Source organism: Lagenorhynchus albirostris, chromosome 4 (assembly GCF_949774975.1).
Source record: "Lagenorhynchus albirostris chromosome 4, mLagAlb1.1, whole genome shotgun sequence".
Classification (NCBI taxonomy): domain Eukaryota; kingdom Metazoa; phylum Chordata; class Mammalia; order Artiodactyla; family Delphinidae; genus Lagenorhynchus; species Lagenorhynchus albirostris.
This window is the reverse complement of record NC_083098.1, coordinates 81,417,241-81,439,280: the sequence shown is the minus strand read 5'-3', so window position 1 is coordinate 81,439,280 and position 22,040 is coordinate 81,417,241.

The window sequence follows — 22,040 nt, the reverse complement described above, 5'->3', positions numbered from 1 at the left end:
GGACTTTTGCCCATGATCCCATAGAAATGAAAGGATGTTCTGATAAGTGGGGATTTGTAAGCAGCTTTTGGCAGAAAAGAGCTCTCTGCAGGAGGCCCTTCGTCTTGTCACTAACCTTAAACCAGTCACCCCCATGCTCTACTCATCTTTGGCCCTAGCCCACCTTTCAAATCTTTTGATCACACAACTAAGAGAAAAGATTCTGCAACTATCCATTGCAACAACACGATTTGTGATTGTTTACTAACAAAAACTTAATGAGAGCAGAGACTCCGTATGTTTGTGATTGTATTCTTAGTGCCTAAAAGAATGCCAGAAACAAAATAGTTGCTTAGTAATTATTTATTAAATAAACAATGGATGCAACACAGGCTGTAACAGAGGTACGCACAAGGTTTATTCTCAGGATTGTTTGGAAACTCAGCCAATAGGGGAAAAACTTTGACTGAGGCTGTAACATTTGTTAGGAGTGTACCAGGTATGTGATATATGAGAACGGGAAAAGATGGAATTTGCAAAAACGGTACATATGAAATAGCATTTCGTAGTGTGTCAATATGGCAAGTGTAAAGCTCTTGGGAGGATCAATGGATAGAAAAAGGTTTATAAGTTTAAATTTTTTTTTTTTTTGCGGTATGCGGGCCTCTCACTGTTGTGGCCTCTCCCGTTGCGGAGCACAGGCTCCGGACGCGCAGGCTCAGCCGCCATGGCTCACGGGCCCAGCCGCTCCGCGGCATGTGGGATCTTCCCGGACCGGGGCACGAACCCGCGTCCCCTGCATCGGCAGGCGGACTCTCAACCACTGCACCACCAGGGAAGACCTTAAATTTAAATTTTAAATTAAAAAAATATTTGAGGCATTAAAGCACCTGATCTCCTGCTTTCATTCTGAAGTTCATCCTTTAGAAATCTTACGGTGAGGTCTGTTGGTAGTAAATTCTCTTAGTTTTTATTGCTTTTGTTAACAAACACAATTGCTTCAACCTAGTTTTTGAACGCTAATCCAGTCATATATGAAATTCCAAAATAGCAGTTGTTTTCGCTATTTAGATAATATGATTCTATTGAATTCTGGCTTTCATTATTATTATTGAGAAAGCATTGTCAGGCTAAATTTTATTCCTTTTAAGGTAATATGTCTTTTCTCTCTGATAATTCCAAATATCTTTTCCAACTTTGTAATATTCTCTTTAGCTGGATTTCAAATATATGGATGATGACATTTCTATTTCAGACCTTCACCTTCTTTTATCTTTATTCTGTGTTTTTCCTTGCTATATTCATTTCTGACTCTTTCTGGAGAGATCTTCAGCTCACTAATTTGTTCTCTGAATCTATTTGGCTGCTTACCACACACACTGAATTCTTAATTCAACAATATTTTTTCACATTTAATATTTCTACCTAGTTCTTCTTTCAAACTGTTTATTCTCTTATGGTTACCAAAGCGGAAAGGGCTGGGGGGAAGGAATAACTAGGAGGTTGGGATTAACATATACACACTACTATGTATAAAATAGATAAGAGTGTACACGAATCACTGTGCTGTACACCTGAAACTAATACAACATTGTAAATAAACTATACTTCAATTAAAAAAGAGCATACTTGAAAGTTATAAAAAAAACCTGTTTATTTCTTTGTATCAAAAATAGCCTCTCTTACTTTCTTGAAGCTATTCATTATACTTGCTCTAATTTCTTGATTTATCTGTTCACATAATTTTGCTTCTTCTAGTATAGTTTATTCGATTCTTTTTAGGAACTGAACTCCTCAGAGCACTTTTTGTTATTTTTGCTGCAGGGTCATTTTCCTATGAGGATATTAGCTAAATTTCAGTTTGCTCTTCCTTTGCATCTTCAAAATATTCTCTTTACTTTATTCTAGTCTTCAAATGAGGTACTCTAGGCTCACTTGGATTCTGTCAGTAAATGATGTATGAGGATTGCCATTGATCCCACATTCTTCACTGGAAACTGGTTGACTCCCCTTCTCAGACAATAGATGATTATCACAGAACAGTGGGAGTAGATACCCATAAAGAGATATAATCCATAAATAATATATACCAGTATATATTTCTTAGCTATACAGTTATCAAATAGAATTGAAATGTGCTCCGATGTAGTACACAAAATAAATTGTGGGCCTCAAGGCGACTACATTTTGAATTACTATACTTGTGTTAACTGACCATATGGATTATTCTCTAAGATGAAAAGCTACTCTCTGAAAATATCACATAGTGTTGGACTCTAGGTTAGCTAGTATTTGAAATGTTCCTTTATAAACTAGCCTATTGGAGCAATCATACTTTTTTTGTAGGCCCTTACATTGCTCTCTAGATTATACAATAAAAATGATGGAAATATACATCAAAAATATTATAACACAGACTTAAATATATGGAAGTAAAAAAACTTTTAGATGACATATTAATAACATAATAAAATGTTAATAATAGTGCAAGCTCTATTGTATGGGTTCAAACCCGGCATCACCTGTCATCAACTGTGAGACAACAGACAAGTTAATTAACTTCTTTGAGCCTCAATTTTCCCATATGTAAAATAGAGGTAGAGTTTTATGATTATAAAGCAAAGTAAAACATAAAAAGTGCTCAGAACAGTGCCTGATTCCTAGTAAGTTCTCAATTAATAAGTTGTTAGTAGTATAGCCACATATAAGGCTTCAGCAGTATGTTTTTCTTCTCTTTCCTAGAGGTAATTTTTTTTTTTTTTTTTTTTTGCGGTACGCGGGCCTCTCCCTGCTGTGACCTCTCCCGTTGCGTTGCGGAGCACAGGCTCCGGACGCGCGGGCTCAGCGGCGGTGGCTCACGGGCCCAGCCGCTCCGCGGCACGTGGGATCCTCCCGGAAGGGGGCACGAACCCGTGTCCCCTGCATCAGCAGGCGGACTCCCAAACACTGCGCCACCAGGGAAGCCCTCCTAGAGGTAATTTTAATTAATGAACATGCAAATGAACTTTTAGAAGATTTGGAAATTATATAATCATAGAGCTTTAGAGCTTGAAAAAGTTATATGTTTTATCAGATCTAATCAAATATTTTGTATATTTGGAAACTGAAACTTAGCAAAGTGACAAATTTTACCCAAGGTTACGTAGTTAACACCAGATCTTGTACTAGAACCTCTGTCTTTAGACCAATTTTTCATTCAAAGCACTCTCTGTTATCTAAGATGCTGGTAACCATAAGCATTGATAGAGGAATGTAAGAAAGATTTGGAAGAATTAAATGTGACACTTTCTAAATGTAAGTGTGGCAAGATATTAATGTGAATATGAACTAGTATATTCTTTTCTTCTCCATCTTGACTTCCATTTAGGCTTTGATCTAAAAATGACTTTGCTAAGTTTTTACCTCCATTAGAATGGAGCCTAAATGTACATAAAGTAGAACTACTTAAAAAATTAAATTGCAACTTTTTGCATACCTGATTCTGTATGCCTGTGAAAATACAAGGGGCAACGCTTATAGAGAACAGAATCTGATGAAGGAGACGGATTTATCTGGCAAGGAAAAAAGTTATCATAAATAAGACGAGATTTCAAAATGCCTGAGGCTTAGAAGTGCTAAATTTAAATGTTTGGGGTGACTAGATTATGAAAGAAAAAAAGAGTGGATCAATGCTTAATATTTAGGACTTCATGTAAGTTGTTTTAACTAATGTGGAGGGTAATGTAGTTTAAGCTTTGAGGTGTGACCTCTCTCCAACCTCTGAGAATTGGATGGCTCCTACTCATGCTTTACTCAGAAACTTTCTACCAGTTTTCCCTAGCTTTAGAGTTCTGCATTATTCATGATGGTGCTCTTTCTGTTATGCAGGAAAATAGGACATTTTAGGTGTCAGTTCTCACAGTCTAACACATCTCCCATCTGTAACATGATGGGACTCGCTAAAGCGGAAAAATATTAGAAAAGTATATCCTTTTATACTGTATGGTATTTAGGTAGTTGGCCCAGGAAAGAGGATGCATGTGTTTTCCAAATGCTACTGTTTTCTCACGGATGGAAATGAAACGGATGTTTTCCCACCACCACCTACTGCTGCTTTGATAAGATTCCCTGATGCACCAGATGGTGGAAAACAAAGTTGCTCTTCCACAGCTCTTTTGGTGGAACGGTTATTTATGGGCCAGTAGGATCCATTTATCCACCTTTATTACAGTGTTTCATCCTTACAGACAATAAATCCAGGTAACATGATCCTGGTAAGTTGATAAAATTTACACAAGTGATGAGCTGAAGTGTATGGGGGTATTTATTGGACTTGCTGTTCACCCAGCAGTTTATTACTTTCTCCAAAGAGCAGAGGAATATAGAAACTTTATTACAAGGAAAATCACGTCTGATGTCTTAATAACTGTACTTGTATAAACAGCAAGGTGTACCTGCTGAATGAAATCAAATTCAATATGTTCAACCACCCTGTGAGGCACTGTTTTCTGGTACTTTCTCTTAACTTTTTTTTGATATGTTATTATGACAACATTTACCTATAACATGTTGTTTAAACTTATTTATGACAGTCCATAGTAATAATAGTAATAATAATAATAATGTGTATTTATTGACAAGTATTTTCCTGCAGACTTTTGCTTTTCCCAGTTGCTCATCAGCTTACCCTTCCATTACACTGCTCTTTGCCAACCTTTGAACAACAGCCACAAAAGAGAATTATTGTTCAAACTTCAGTTGCTCCTAAATTCTTAGTAACCCAGCAAGCCCTGAGGGGACCTGTATTCATTTATATCTTGCTGGACAAACAGACTCATAAAGTCTTCATTTTCAGTTTCAAAGTACAAGCTCACAGTGAAAATGTGAAGCTGAAATGCTTATTCTCAATTTCTCCCCCCCTTTTCACCCCACACTCATTTAAAGCTAAGCATAATTTGAGTTGTGGGAAATTCTACGTAAAAAAATGTACACAAATGTGTTTTCTTTTTCACACGTTATGAGGATGCTTGATGTTAGCCTCATGGTTTAGAACAGTGTTTCTCAAACATGAATGTGTATATGAATGACAGATCACTTTATTAAAATGCAGATGCCTTTATAGTTCTAAACAAGACATGATGCTGCCTGTCTTGGATGACTCATGTGTGGCAAGACTTTAGAATTTACAGTCATTACCATAATAATTCAACTCATTGGATACTTGTAAACTTTTGTGGTAGAGTAATCTGCAACTTTTATGATTTGCCCTTATACTATGAATAAAAATTCAGATCAGGACTCTCATCCAGATTTGCCGACATTACACTCAAAATTCTTCCCACCACAAATTATGCTGCTGTTGATGAGTGGTTCTCAATTCTCTCTGGTTATCAGATCCACCTGGGAGATGTTGGCTCACTATGTCTGGCACAGGTCTGAGCATCAGTATTCTTTAAAAGGACTGGCAGATTATTCTAATATTCAGCCAGATTAAGACCCACTGTTAAAGATAAAGGCTGGGATAAAATATATATTTATTTATCACTAACCATTGATAGGCCATTGTTTGTCAAACTTGAGTAGTGTCAGCATTTGCTGGAGGTCTTGTTAAAACACAGATTGTAGGGCCCTGTTCCCAAGGGTTTCTGCTGGTGTGGATGGGTGCCCAAGATTTTTGCATTTCTAGAAGACTCCCAATTGCTGCTGATGTTAGTGCAGAACCAGTGAGTTCAGCTGAAGTTCAGATGATGACTTACACAGACTGAAACATTAATAAATTTACCTCTATATTTTGATTATTATAGGTCCTTAATATCCAGCCAACATGATTTATTCAGGTTGGATATTAGGACCTATCATAATCAAATGTAGAGACTTTCTAATAAATCATTTTTCAACAAAAATAACATGACAAGAAGGATGCTATGTAAGGAAAATATTTGCTGCAGGCTAAGTGTCTTTGCCATTGCAACGGCACTAGATTTCACATGGGATATTTCAAGGTACTACACTTTTTTCTCTCCATGTATTTAAAGAATTAAATCCATGCAGCATAGGAGAGAAAAAGAAAATTATATGCCTCACAATGACTTGCTCTTTCGAATACTTCATTCAATCATTTAAATGATTTCAACAGTGCCTTCATTATTATCTGCAAGTAGTTAATCTCATTCCAGAGACACTGGTGATGAAATTTCAAATTCACAGGGAGCAGTAGAACTTTTGTTACCTGTTTTTTCATTCAGGTTATAAAAGAAAATTATTATTGTACCTTGTACAAATATAAAAAGTCTTGTTAATTTCTTTTTTTTCCTAAGAAAAGTCTTTAAAATACAAACCACACAAAATAAATCTTATTTATGTAAGAAATTTTGGGTCTTGGTCTTTTGTTTTAGATGCAATATAGGATACCTAACCATAAGAACAAGGAATGGTCTTGTACAGTAACATGAATGTGGTCAAAGAAACAGGGAGTCATATTGATGTTAATGACTAAAATAGACATTCAACCCAAACTTCCTCTTTTTGAAATGAGAGCACATGTTCTGGTGTCATCCATATTGGGGCTGAATCCAGGCTTAGCCCCTTACTAGTTATTTGAGATTGGACAATTTATATAACCTTTCATATTAGTGGAATTAATTATATCTACTCATGAAAAATTGCAGTGAACATTAATAAAATGGCACCAGTAAAACACCCAGTATATTACCTAGCACATAATTGGTGTTCAATCAATGATAGTATTTCTCCTCATAAAAGGCCATCAAACTTCAGCTTGAACAGATTTAGCACTGAGCTACTCATTCTCTTGTAATATACTTCCATTTGTAGGGCAGTTTACAAATTGAGAAAGTTCTTTCTTGTGTCTTCACATACTTCATTTTCATCCACGATAAACTGCAGCAACCACAATATGTTAAGGAGTTAAAAAGGTGAAATCTTTCAGCAATAATTGAAAGTATTTTACAACCTAATCTGAGCCTACCCAACCTTAAAGAAGTAATATAATGCAATGAAGGTTATAAATCCCAAAGAAAGGTAAGAACCATATGGACCTTGATATAAACGTTTGTCCTAATTTTGATAACTAATGGGAAGCCATTAAAAAATGTTGGCATATGGGCTTCCCTGGTGGCGCGGTGGTTGAGAGTCCGCCTGCCGATGCAGGGGACACGGGTTCGTGCCCCGGTCTGGGAAGATCCCACATGCTGCGGAGCGGCTGGGCCTGTGAGCCATGGCCGCTGAGCCTGCGCGTCCGGAGCCTGTGCTCCGCAACAGGAGAGGCCACAGCAGTGAGAGGCCCACGTACAGCAAAAAAAAAAAAAAAAAAAAAAATGGCATAGATTTCAAATTCTAGGGTTCTTATTTTTGCTCCTATCCTCCTTGATCCCTTGCTTGCATTTTTCATTTTTTTACAACTAGGATAGGTTAGCTTATGTTGCATAATAAACAACACAAATTCTCACTTGCTTACAAAAACAAAGAGATGATTGTCACACTACATGTCCAGTGAGGTCAGCTGGAAGATCTGATCTGTGTTATCTTCACTCCTGGAGTCCTAAGTGGTAGAGCAGAACTTTCTGGAATGTTGCTGGTGACTATAGGTGCTCTGTCATTTAAAGGTTCCACCTGGAAGTGACACAGGTTACTTCTGTTCATATTTTATTGGCCAAGTAAGTCACTTGACCATCCCTGAATTAAGTGGGGAGGAGTGAGGCATGGGCAAGAAGAACAGTCTTATGTGACCAGGAGAGAACCAAACATTTGTGAAAAGCCCAAATAACTTCCACAGTTAACTCCACCCCTAAAAATACACCTTCTTGTGCTCTCCTTTTGTAATACTGAATTATGTTGGTTCCCTTCCCATCTCTATAAATTCTCCTCTGTGTGTTCCTTTTATTCTATTCCTTCTTCCCCTATATGTGGTCATTACCTAAGAGTATGCACTTGGCTGGATTTTGTGTGTGTGTGTGCATGTGCACGAGTGTGTAATTCTCTCCCTTAACTTTATCTACCAATATATTTTTCTTTTGGAAAATCTCCTCGGACACTTCTGTTTTCCTAATATTCCAGGAGTCAAAATATTCAGTAATTTTATTCATTTTCTTCCAATCTATCCGTTCCCTTTTGTTTTCCTTTTTTTAATATTGTTTTGCTATCTAGCCTTCCTTCTGCTATCTATTCAAACAAGAAGTGAGTTCTAAGCAAAGTCTCTCTATGTATCATATTTTCTGCATATAATTTGTTGATATATTTCAAGTTGGCTTATCTACACATTCCTTTGAATGAATATGACATTTTGTTTTTTCTCACTTCTAAATCTACTTCATATTTTTACTATTAGTGTACTTGAAACTTCACTCAACTTCCCTATACCCCACCACAATGATTATTATTTCTTCCTTGCTTTGCATTCTCTGTAGTATGTAGCAAAGATTTTGCCATAGAGGTGATACTCATTTTTTAAATGTAATATGTAGATCTCAAAACTCAACTCCAGCATTAATACCCCAATGGTAATTAATTAGGTTAAATACATTATATTTAGCAGACCTTTTTGTCTTACCTTGAACTTATTGCTTAAATTCTTAGTTCTTTTCAAATGAACTACTACTGAGTTGTGTGACTCAGCTCACACCTTTCTGTAGTTAATTTTTGCTTTATGCATGTGTAATTTTCACTTAATTCTGTTAAATTCGCTTTGTCGATTTTAACTCATTTTCCAAGATTTAAAGTGCTAATTTCGGCATAAGGCTCACAGAGGTGAGGTAAACACCCTATATACTAACACTGAAGACATACCTATTAATTCGCTAAAAGAATCAAGCATTTCCATTTGGCACATTCAAATGTATGGAGTATTTATCATTCTTTTATTATCTTTTGCTTTCAGTTAAAAATAAATATGCTCTTTGTAGGCAATTTATGTTGTGTTGAATTTTGTCCCTCCAAAAATGATACATTGAATTCCTAACTCCCAGTATCTCAGAATGCTATCTTGCTTGAAAATAGGGACTTTACAGAGATAATTCAATTAAAATGAGGTCATTAGAGAAGACCGTCGTCCAAAATGACTGGTGTCTTTATAAAAAGGGAAAATTTGGACACAGAGACAGACATGCACAGGGGAAAATGAAGACACAGGGAGAAGATGGCCATGTGACTGGAGTGATGTACCTATAAGCCAACAAATTCCAAAGATTGCCAGCAAACACCAGACCCTGCAAGAGTTAATGAGGGATTCTCCTCTAGAGCCATCAGAGACCATGGCCCTGATGATAACCTGATTTCTCACTACTAGCTTCCAGACTGTGGGACAATAATTTCTATTTTTTAAGCCACCCAGTTTTGGGTTTTTTATTATTTGGGTATTTATTATTATGGTACTTGATTATGGTACTAATAAACTAATACAGTTTGTATGCAAGCATTTAAATGGTGTTTTTTTCCTTCCTCTGAATTTTATGCTAGTATAATTCATTTTCCTCAGTTTATAACCACAAAAATCTCAAGAGGAAAGTTTCCACAAATCAGCACCAATAAACTTATAGTGACAAAATAGTAGAATAATGAGAGTTCTAGACCAATGGAGTTTTGTAAAGACATCCATTGCATTGACACTCAGGTATTTAGACACTCATCTGTGTGCCTGTAACAGGCATTTTAGCTTGTAAAAATTGCTCTAGAGATAAAGGCAAGACTTTTCTTTTAAGGCAGTATAAATTCTAAATAATTCACTTTTAAAGAGCAATACTAATTTCTGAAAATTAATTGTATAAAATAAATTACCTTTGCTTATATATACTTGTTTTGCAGAGGAGAAACAATTAGGAGGTCTTTTGTGTCCCTTTGTGAAGCATTTGAATCTGTACAAATAATATCATCAGTAATTGCCTCTGTTTAATTCTATTCACAGTCCTTGTTCTTTTTTTCACAGTGAGATTGCAGTTTTGAACATTTTCCCTGATATTTGGACTTTATAGTTTCTGCAAAAATAGTTTAACTGAAGTTTTTCATTCACAAAGTGTAGCACTCTGCTGTAAGTCAAGGCTGATATGTTCATTCTTGTTGATAATTGTGAGAATTTACTCAGGCAAGGGATGACCCTTAGCATTGAACTTTTCTGGGTGCATGCAGCACATTCTTAACCCACAGCTGATGGATTGGCCTCAAAGTTGTAGATTTTGTAATGGATTTGTATCATGGCAGTTTAGTACCTAACATGGTTGATGTTTCAAATTATGTCTCCTTGGGACTTCCCTGGTGGTCCAGGGGTTAAGACTCTGCACTTCCACTGCAGGGGGCTCGGGTTCGATCCCTGGTTGGGAAACTAAGATCCTGCATGCCATGTGGTATGGCCCAAAAAACAAAAAAACCAAATTATGTCTCCTTGGAGAGTGATATTCCAAACAGCCTCTAATGAAAGCAGTTCTCCTTGACCCAGTTTTGAGTAAAGAGTTTTCCTAGGGGTACTTGTTCAAAGAGATGTTCCATATCCATAGGAAGTCAGCAGGAACAGACTTTATTCTCTAGGACTATGACTTGGTTTCAACATCTCTGTCAATGCTTTTAATTAAAAAATATGGAAGCACCAAGGGTAGATTACTGGCGTTTTGCTTGGAATGAGTAGAATGAGTGCTGGCAAGACCAACCAAGCTAAACCAACCCTATTTCCTTTTAAATGGTCTCTCTTGGGGAAACAAACTCAGGAAAATAGTTATGGAAAATTTTAAGGTCATAAGAAGAGATTAAAAAATTTTATTTTTACTCTATTTCCATGGACAAGATGCTTTTGATCAATTAAAGTCAATATCCTTGAGTCTGTTTTAAGACTATCTTTTCCAATGATACGTCTATTTACCAGTATTACCCTGTTTGAATTATTATTATTTTGTATTACATGTCAGTTACTATATAATTTAAAATAGGATAAGAATGAAAACAGTATGAAGGTTCCTCAAAAAGCTAAAAATAGAACTACCATATGATCCAGCACTTCCACTCCTGGGTATTTATCCAAAGAAAATGAAAACATTAATTCGAAAAGATATATGTACCCCTATGTTCATTGCAGCATTATTTACAATAGCCAAGATATGGAAGTAACTTAAGTGCCCATCAATAAATAAGATGTGGTACATACACACACACACGTACATATGCACACACACAGACACACACACACAGGAATATTATTCAGCCATAAAAAGAATGAAATCTTGCCATTTGTGCTGACATAGTTCGATCTACCAGATATGATGCTAAGTGAAATAAGTCAGACAAAGAAAGACAAATACTGTGAATTTGCTTATATGTGGAATCTAAAAAACAAAACAAATGAACAAACATAACAAAGCAGAAACAAAGTAATAGATACAGAGAACACGTGGTTGCCCTTGGGGAGGGGGTTGGGGAGATGAGAGAAATAGGTAAGGGAGATTAAGAGATAAAAACTTTCAGTTACAAAATAAATGAGTCAAGAGTGTGAAATGTACAGTGTGGGGAATATAGCCAATAATAATGTCATATATTTACATGGTAACAAATGATAACTAGAATTATCATGGTGAGCATTTTGAAATGTATAGAAATAAAGAATCACTATGTTGTGTGCCAGGAATTAACACAGTGATGTAGGTCAATTATACTTCACAAACCAACAAACATGAACTTACTGAGATTTTATGACTTTAACCTAAATTCACCTCAAATTTTGAGCCTGTGTTCTACCCCTGAAGGCTGTGGGTCTGATGATAAAAGCAAGATACTGTTAAATAAAATGCTGTCTCTTACTGGCCAATATTTTTCTTTCCCAAGACCTGAGAAACAAGGCATGCTGAAGACAGTATCCACTTAGTATCCATTATGTCTTCTTCTAATGCAATACTCTTGACTCAACCCACTTGGGTGGGAGTTTTAGAACATTTTCTGATGAAGACAATGAATTAGTGCTGATCTAGTCTCACTTTCCTGTTATTATTATTTTTTCATATATTTTAATTTATTTATTATTAATTGATTTTGGTTGCTTTAAAATGTTGTGTTAGTTTCTGCTGTATAACAAAGTGAATCAGTTATACATGTACATATATCCACTCTTTTTTAGATTTCTGAGTTCTCAGTGTGGATACCAACAAGAGTTTGACTCTTCTATACTTTAATTTTTTTTAACTTTAAAAAATAAAATGTTTGTGAAAACAAAAACAAACAAGCAAACTCATAGAAAAAGAGATCAGATTTGTCGTTACCAGAGGCAGGGCGTGAGGGGGACAGGGAACGGGATGAAGGTAATTGAAATGTACAAACTTCCGGTTATAAGATAAATAAGTACTAGGGATGTAACGTACAACATGATAAAGATAATGAACACTGCTGTATGTCATATATGAAAGTTGGTAAGAGATGAAATCCTAAGAGTTCTCATAACAAAGAAAAAATATCTTTTTCTTTTATTTTGTATCCATATGAGATGATGGATGTTCACTAAACTTATTGTGGTAATTATTTCATGATAAATGAAAGTCAAATCATATGCTGTGCACCTTAAACTTACACAGTTCTGTATGTCAATCATATCTCAATAAAACTGGAAGGAAAATTTCCTTCTTAATTTTTTTAGCTATTTCATTTTACTAATGTTTTAGATAAGTTCAGAAATAATTTCTCAAGTTAAAGATATTTTCTATTTTGACTGAGATTTTGCTTCATTTATAAATTATTCGGGGGAATAATGGAAAGTTTTACAGTCATCAGTTCACTTTCATTAAGAAAAATAGCATATTTTCTTATTTATTTAATTATTTTCTGCCTTTCTGAATAGTTTCAGACATAATTTTCACATCAAACATAATAGTTTCAAATCATATTTTTGTGATGAATATCTTCAGATAAAAGTGGCTATTATCAGTTAGTAATTATATTTGTTTGACATGTAAAAAGAGCCTGAATATCATTAGTTTAAATAAGATAGAGGTTTGTTTTATTACTTGTAAATAAGTCTGGGTTTTGGTTGTCCAGCACTACCATTGGGCTTTATGGCATAATCAATGTTCCAGGCTTCTACTTTCCATTTGCATTGCTATTCTTAGGAAGCACCTTCCCTCTTAAAATTGCCTCATGGTTGAAAAATTGTGACTGCAAAAGTAGCCATCGTTATCTACAAAACCAGCGTCACATCTACAACTCAGGAAGGAATAAGAAGGAGAGGGGAAAGCCTAGTGAGTAAGTCCCCATAAAAACTTTATTTGAAGTCCCATCCAATGATTTCTGTTTATATATCAGCAGGCACCCTTGTCTTCAAGTGTATTTGGGAATGTAGATTTATTTTTCATAGGCACAGTTGTACCCTAAAATATAGTGGATCTTTTCATGAATAGATATTGGATAGTATCAATCTGTCTATCTATCTATCTATCCATTTATCTTTCTATCTAGATTTCTAACTCCCATTCCAGTTTCTCTGCATTTTAGAGATCAGCAAAATTCAATATTGGAATTTGTTTTTAAAAATACCAGTATGAGGGGCTTCCCTGGTGGCGCGGTGGTTGAGAGTCTGCCTGCTGTTGTGGGGGACGTGGGTTCGTGCCCTGGTCCGGGAGGATCCCACGTGCCGCGGAGTGACTGGGCCCGTGGGCCATGGCCGCTGGGCCTGCACGTCCAGAGTCTGTGCTCCACAGCGGGGGAGGCCACGACAGTGAGAGGCCCGCGTACCGCAAACAATAAAAAAAAAAATTCCAGTATGAGAAACTGAAGGACAATAAAACTGCATTATTAACCTAGTAATGTGTCATCAGTTCTCTTTGCTGCCCAGAGTTTTCCATCACTGATCTTTTTATCACTATCCTTACTTTTAATATACAATGGACATCTTGTATGACAAAAGTGAGCTCTAAATAATATATCTGTTCAAATATGAATATGAAACTGACTGCTAAATCACAGATTCTTTCACTGTACTTTATGCCTTGACTATCATTCATGCCAAGGAATGACTCAATTTCCCCACCATTTTATCTATACAAGCCTGTTAAAGTTTTCTTCATATAATATGCTATGACTTCATTTGTATGTGACATAAATGTTTGATTCATTTATTAAATTCTGTTTCTATTCTTTTCTCATTAGCTTGAGATAAAGTAATACAATACTGTTATTTGCCATATTCTTTTTTGTGATGTCAAATCACACTTTCAATTTATTAAATAACTTTGGAAGTAAAAGTCTAAGCCTGTGAAAATGTCTTTCAATTATAAATTAACCAAGGATTTTATCTGAGTTCTGTCAGAAACAGAAATGACTCTTCGTATTGAACATAGAGGAAATTTAAAACTGGTAATTGGATATATGGGTGATGGAAGACTTGAGAATTTATACAGAGAAACATGAAACAGTAGAAGCAGCACAAAGAGGCAATCATCCCCAGGCTGAAAGGACATAGGAGGTAGTATTACCTCAGTCCAAAAGCCTGGACTTGTCTTACCCTGTAAGAGTTGGGACCATGGTGACAATGGCTCTCCAATGGTAGCTGGATCATAAAGGATACACAAACACTTTGGAGATAATGTCTAAGGTAGAGAGAGATGGAGAAAGATAGTGTGACTTTTGATTTCTTTCATTCCTCCAATCTCTTCCCACCACCTTCCAATGACCAGATATGGTTAGAAACAAGATAGTAAGACAGTCTGGGAAATGCAGTTCCCTATGCCAATGTCAGGTCAAGGAAAGGACAAGTAATGGGTCTGAGGGCAAACAGACAAATAAATAATAAGCACACCGCTCTGCTTTCCCCTACAAACTCATTCTCTGCTCTTTTCTGCCCAAATCTGGGGCCCTGAAAAATGACCCCCATGGACTATATCACTTGTCTTTTTGCCTTTTGGCTTCCATTTGTGTTTAGAACTGGTTGAAGATTGAGGAGCTGGGAAAATTCAGTTGTAGGTATTTATTCTCCTGATTCCTCTGTGCCAGCCACAGTCTGAGTTTGATGGCTGGCTCTGGATTTTCCTTGTTTTTGGTAACACTGTCCCCTCACTTACCCTCCTGGGTTTAGGTGTAGTAGCAGTTCCTTGTTCCTTCCAGTCCAGTGTACTTCATCATTCCTTACAGGTTCCCTTTTTTTTTAATTTAAATTTTTTACTTTTTTAAATTGGAGTATAATTTCTTTATAATATTGTGTTAGTTTCTGCTGTACAATTAAGTGGATCAGCTCTATGTATACATATATCCCCTCCCTTTTGGACCTCTCCCCCATCCCACCCATCTAGGTCATCACAGAGCACCGAGCTGAGTTCCCTGTGTTTTACAGCAGGTTCCCACTAGCTATTTTACACATGATAGTGTTATTTAGGTCAAACCTAATCTCCCAGTTCATCCCACCCTCCCCTTCCCCCTCTGTGTCCACATGTCCATTCTCTACATCTGCATCTCTATTTCTGCCCTGCAAATAGGTTCATCTGTACCATTTTTCTAGATTCCACATACATGCGTTAATATACTATATTTGTTTTTCTCTTTCTGACTTACTTCACTCTGTATGACAGACTCTAACTTCATCCACATCTTTACAAATGACCCAATTTTGTCCCTTTTTATGGCTGAGTAATATTCCAATATATATATGTACCACATCTTCTTTATCCATTCATCTGTTGATGGACATTTAGGTTGTTTCCATGTCCTGGCTATTGTGAATAGTGCTGCAATGAACATGGGGTACATGTGACTGTTTCAATTATGGTTTTCTCAGGTATATGCCCAGTAGTGGGACTGCTGGGTCATATGGTAGTTCTATTTTTAGTTTTTTAAGGAACCCCCATACTGTTCTCCATAGCGACTGTATCAATTTATATTCCCCCCAACAGTGCAAGAGGGTTCCCTTTTCTCCACGCCCTCTCCAGCGTTTATTGTTCATAGATATTTTGATGATGTAAGCGACTTTTTCTTTCTGTAATCTTTTCCTTTATCACCATGTGTTTTGCGGCAGAAACTTTGTTTTCTAAAAATGGTTCCTAAAATCTTCATCAAAATCACCATCAACTTGGGTTGTTTTGCAGATTATGAAAAAACAGAAACAGAGAGTAAATAAGTGTTTTCCAGGGGTTAAGGAGTGGGAGAAATAGGGAGAGAGTGGTGAAAGGGTACAAACTTCAGCTATAACATGAATAAGTTCAGAGGATCAAATGTAAAACATGGTGATTACAGTTAAGAACACTGTATTGTGCAATTGAAATTTGCTAAGAGGGTAGAACTTGAATGTTCTCACCAAAAAACCGAAAAAAGAAAGAAAAGAAAAGATAAATGTTTGAGATGATTGATGTGTTGATTATCTAAATGAGGGGAATCTTTCACAATGCATATGTATATCAAATCACTATGATGTACATTTTAAATATCTTACTATTTTATATGTCAATTATACCTGAATAAAGCTGAAATTAAAACAAAATAAAAGAAAACAAAGTAGTCTTCTTTCTTGAAAGACATGTTTCTTAGAATTGATTTCTAAGTAAAATTACAAGTAGAGAAATGTTGGCTTTAAATCTTACTTCTGACCAATCCTTGCCCTCTTCCCGTCTGAAAATATTCAGAGTTTCGATAGCCTTTTGGCACTGTTAGTGGATGTTATTAGAGGCCCCTCTGGCTATGTCTAGAGTTCTTTCTTAATCCACATATAAAACATGAGCTTTGTGACACATCCAGATACATCTACACTCCTTGAAATTTTTATTGAGAATTCTAGTAACCTCAGGAATCATTTTAGACCTTGCAGTCTCTTGAACTTAATTATTTTCCAAAAGATTTTTTACATGTAGTGGATGAAATTGAGTTTGACGAGCTGAAGCAAACAGGGTTTAGTATCTTTGTCTTTTTGACATTTTTCAGCTTCATTTTCACTTTGCATCCTGCAGTTCACTCTTTTCTGGTGTCTTAAAATGTCATTTCACCACAAACACAGTTCATATCCCTCACTCACCACTACCAGTTAGGAGATAGAGACAACAAAATTGAATCAAGGTTTTTAGCTGCTCGTTCTTTGTGTTTCATCTGAATTTTTATTAAAAAATATAAAGAATTTTAAGATTAACTATTGCATCTATAATGCAAGCTACTATTTACTACTTCAATAAAATGGATTTTTGCCAAAATGTTATAATATACAAAATATATATATGTATAGTAAACATCCTATCTTAAAACTTTAAATATCTGATTTTAAAATTTCAATATTGAAGCAGCTCTTCAATATTGACTTCTACTTTACGTGCTTTAAACATTTCATGTGTGGATGCAAAAAATAATTGCCATCATTCTATGACCTTCTGAAATATACGGGTTCCCTCTGAAACCATGTTCATGGAAACTAATATAAAACTTTCCAATTGAAACAACACTGGTGTTTACATTATTTTTTCATTTTTTTGTTTTCTTACTTCAAAAACTCTATTTTCTTATAGACTATGCTCTTTTAGACACACGTTTTTATTAGTTGTTTTCTATCCTTTTTTCTATCCTTTCTATCCTTTTGATATTTCTATCAAAATATCCTTCACATTTTGATTGACATGTTTGTTTTCATTTATGAACTAACTTAATCTTCTTTTTTTTCCTTCCATGCTTTTTTTCTTCTCTGCTTCCTTTTACCCCCAGCTTTATTTAGATATAGTTGACGTGTAACATTGTGCAATTTAAGGTGTACAGCAGGTTGATTTCATACACTTATTGTGAAATGATTACCACCATAGTAGTAGTTAACACCTCCACCCTATCACATGTATACCATTTCTTTTTTCATGATAAGAACATTTAAGATCTTCTTTCTTAACAACTTTCAAGTATAAAATACAGTATTATTTATTATAATCACCATGCTGTACATTAGAGCATTCCCTGGTGGCACAGTGGTTGGGAGTCTGCCTGCCAATGCAGGGGACACGGGTTCGTGCCCCGGTCCGGGAGGATCCCACATGCCGCAGAGTGGCTGGGCCTGTGAGCCATGGCCACTGAGCCTGCGCATCCAGAGCCTGTGCTCCGTGGCGGGAGAGGCCACAGCAGTGAGAGGCCCACGTACTGCAAAAAAAAAAAAAATATATATATATATATATATATATATTTTAACACAAATGAGTTTGTGGACTATAATATGTGTTATGTTATTATTGTGATTACCATTTTATTTTCATTATCCTTGTTCTTGTTACTGTCACTCTGTGAGTGAAAGGACTTATAGAAAAAAAATATCCCAAGGTCCACAATGCCAATGGTCTGAGGATAGAAGCACATTGCCCAAATCAACTTGGATAAAAATTTAGCTACTCATAACTTATAACCAGTGTAAAAAGTTCATCTTTCACTTACATATTCCCATCACACACACACATAATAATGCATTCAGCTTATCTCACTGCCCACCTGAAGCCCACTGTCCCCTTATCAGCAAATATAATTATATTTTCATGGGCTTGCTTCACATTTACATTTTTGTCGCCTCTCTCCTGCCCCAGTGCATTCCCTCATGATTTGTGTAAATTCTCTTTTGCCTCTCACACCACTCAGCCTTGAGAGATTGTGTGAATTTCCTTGTCCCTGCTTTTCACTCTTGGGAGCTTTCACAGAGAAGTTTTATCTTATTTACTTATTTATTTATTTATTTTCAGGCTCACACTTTTCCTTTTCTCTAGGCTTCTTTATTTTACTTCTTTTTTGGCTGTGCTGTTGTTGGTTATTTTTTCTTTCTTTTTTTCTCTTTAGGTCATTCTTATAATACTCTTTAAAATGAAGGTAACTTATAATTTTAACTATATTTAAATCACCCTTCATATGAGGTAAATTAAGAATTTCAACCATATTATTACTAGAGATGTTTCTTTCACAGTGTTTAAATGGAAGGGCTGCAACAGTTATTATCATAAAGGTCCCTTTAAAACTGTTTCTTCATTCACTCAGCGAAGGTGTATTGAGTACCCACTGTGCAGCAGGCTCATGCCAACCCATGTAGTTGAAAAGATGCTGTCCCTGTCCACAAAAATTGGGGGAAGTTAGATACGCCAAAATTACAAAACAAAGTGATCCTTGCTGTAATGTATAATGTTCAGAGAAAACCTAGGGGACTAGGGACTTAAAACTTCTTAATTTGAAGAAACAAGTATACCAAGGCCAACAAGAGCAGTTGTATCTAGGGAGGGGTGGGAGCAGGGCACTTCAGACAGAGACACCATGCAAAGCCATAGAGGAGTGCAACATAAGGGTCATGTGTCACAAAAACGTGGAGTGATCGTTGTGTATGGTTTGGAGAGGCAGACCGAGATGACAGGACCTAAGGGTGGATTTGATTCAAGATACTGAAGGGTCTCTTACATTAAATAGAAGCCTTTATATTCTACTGTGTAAGGTTATGCTTCTCAAACTCAAGTATGCATGCCCTAAGGGTATGCTTGCTTAAGCTCTGAAAGGTGTAGGATCAATGTGGTGACCCCTCCAGGAAGTTGTAAGGGTACTATAAATTTTTAGTCTATTTTAATGTGGTATGTGGGAGATTATTTTTATGTATTAAAACTCACCTGACTATTTGTAGTAGAAGACAAAATCTATATGATATTTAAAATAAAACAGTAGCTTTCAAAAATATTTGTCTTCTAGTGAACCACTTCGAATATTCTTCTGTCCCCAGGATTCCATCCCCTAATTCTTAATGAAAACATTTAAGAATTACTGCTTCGAGATGCAGAACCATCGAGGAATTTTGAACAGCATCATGGCATCACCAGATCTGCAAGTGTACAAGGTTGGCATGATGGTGAAAGATGGATTGGCAGATGGTGTAGATTAGAGGTAGGGCGTCTATTTGGAAGGCTATGACAACAGTGTAAATGAGAGATGATGATTGTATTTCATAATGGAATAAGGAGTTTGACTCCAGTTTTTGTGTTTGATTGATGATAACTTTTAAACCTCACTTCTCCCTAATGCCTCCTGTTTGGGAAAGCTGTTAAGAAAGTCTGGTACTGTCTTTTTTAGCTCCGGTGGCTAATGCATACCACACAAGCCCCTGACCACACACTGGAATCCTCATTCTGGCCTTAGATCCTAACCACAATAGAAAACCCCAACCAGTCTTCTTTCCTTTCTGTCTCAAGCCATTTTCTTGAAAAGCCTGTCCTTAAATCCCCAGAAAACTTTATTATGTAATAATACTTTTCATGCCCTCTTGGTATACGTGTGGAGTCACTAGTTTTGACATCTGAACCAAGCAGTAGGGGTCCAGCCTGCTTCTGTAGGGTGATCACAACACATAAGGTAAATGTGTAGAATATAAGAAGGGAAAGATGTTGATTAACTGGATGAGGGAATATGGAAGAGGATGGACTCTCTCAATATGGTAGAGAACAAGGCCAAGTCACACATATGAAATCCAATTTTCTACACATTTTCCAATAAATGAGTTTTCAAAAACTTTAAAAAATAAATTGAATGAGAAGAGAAGCAAAATGAAAAAGCAAAGTAGTCAAAGAAGGGCCTTTTCAACTGAATTTCTTTGGCCTTTCTATACTTTTTAGAGTTAATTTTAAAGGCTGACCATAACTATGTCAACTAAAACAAGCTTACATGATAAAGGAAAATAATTTTTTGTTTTTTTTTGCGGTACGCGGGCCTCTCACTGTTGTGGCCTCTCCCATTGTGGAGCACAGGCTCCGGACACGCAGGCTCAGTGGCCATGGCTCACGGGCCCAGCCACTCCACGGCATGTGGGATCCTCCCGGACCGGGGCATGAACCTGTGTCTCCTGCATCGGCAGGCGGACTCTCAACCACTGCACCACCAGGGAAGCCCTGGAAAATAATTTTTGATGTAAAGTTTTAAAATTGAAAATAATTTAACTGCAGTATACACACACACACACACACACACACACACACACACACACGTATGTACCTTTACTCTGATTATCATGGTGGGTCTAGATGTCTAAGACTGGGAAAAACAAGTGAGAAGAAGGACTAAGAGAACAATTGTTCTTTCCTCTCTCTCTATCCCAAGCTTGATATTCTTCTGATTCATTTGGTAGTTTGCTGCCAGTTTATTTTTTCTTCTAAAATACTATTTTTATATTACAACTTTCCTTAAAAACTTTCAATAGCTCTCTCTGTCTGTACAATGATATAAAGCAAATTAACTCCTCCCTCCAACCCCAAACCATTACTTTCTTCAATAGTCCAGTTCTAGACTTTCATTCTATCTATTGCATTTTCATCCCAATGAGACCTTTTCCCTCCAGCCTGTAAGGTCTACCTATTTTCTCAAAATACACTGATTATTTTTAATACACCCTGTGGTTTTACTCATACCACTTTCCCTATGTGAAAAACCTTAACCCTTCTTTCTTCACTCTTCACATACCACTCTGTTTTCAAATTCCAAATAAGCCCTCCATGTTCTGGGCCCTGAACATCAACCAAGCAGTGACCTCTAACTTCTCCAAACCATTTGTTGTCCTTGCCTTCTCATTTTATTTTACTCATTATTTTCTAAAATATGCTTAGCATTTGAGGATGTATATGTCAATCTCTGCCATGAGAGAATCTTCAGTGTGGGGAGGAAACAAGCACTTTAGTCAATTAATGGAGTATGATTTGATCTTCTTCACTTGAATCACTACCTAGATCTCATAGAGTGGTTAAATCTTATAGGTTTTTGATCATGCATAAGGGCCCAGGACAATATGTTTGAAAGGGACCATTTTTGCCTTTCTTCATGTTTCCATGTGACTCAGTCTTCCATTTGAGCAACACATAGTTTTTCTCTTCCCCCTTACTCACTCCTCTAATTAGGGAGAAAGCACTAATTTGCTTCATTAGCACTTACTCTGACTCATATTTTCCAGTACTGGTATTATCAGTAATAAAAGTTATATTTTCCCCTTCATATGCCTAGCCCACACCTCTCTCTTAGTTCTGAACTTGACTTGGAGAAAAAGGGTAATAATTATTAGGTCCACTTACACCCCAACACACTTCTTTGTACATGAAGTTATCTAAGAGATATTTGACCTACTCACTCTCTAAAATAATGATTTCCAAAATAAT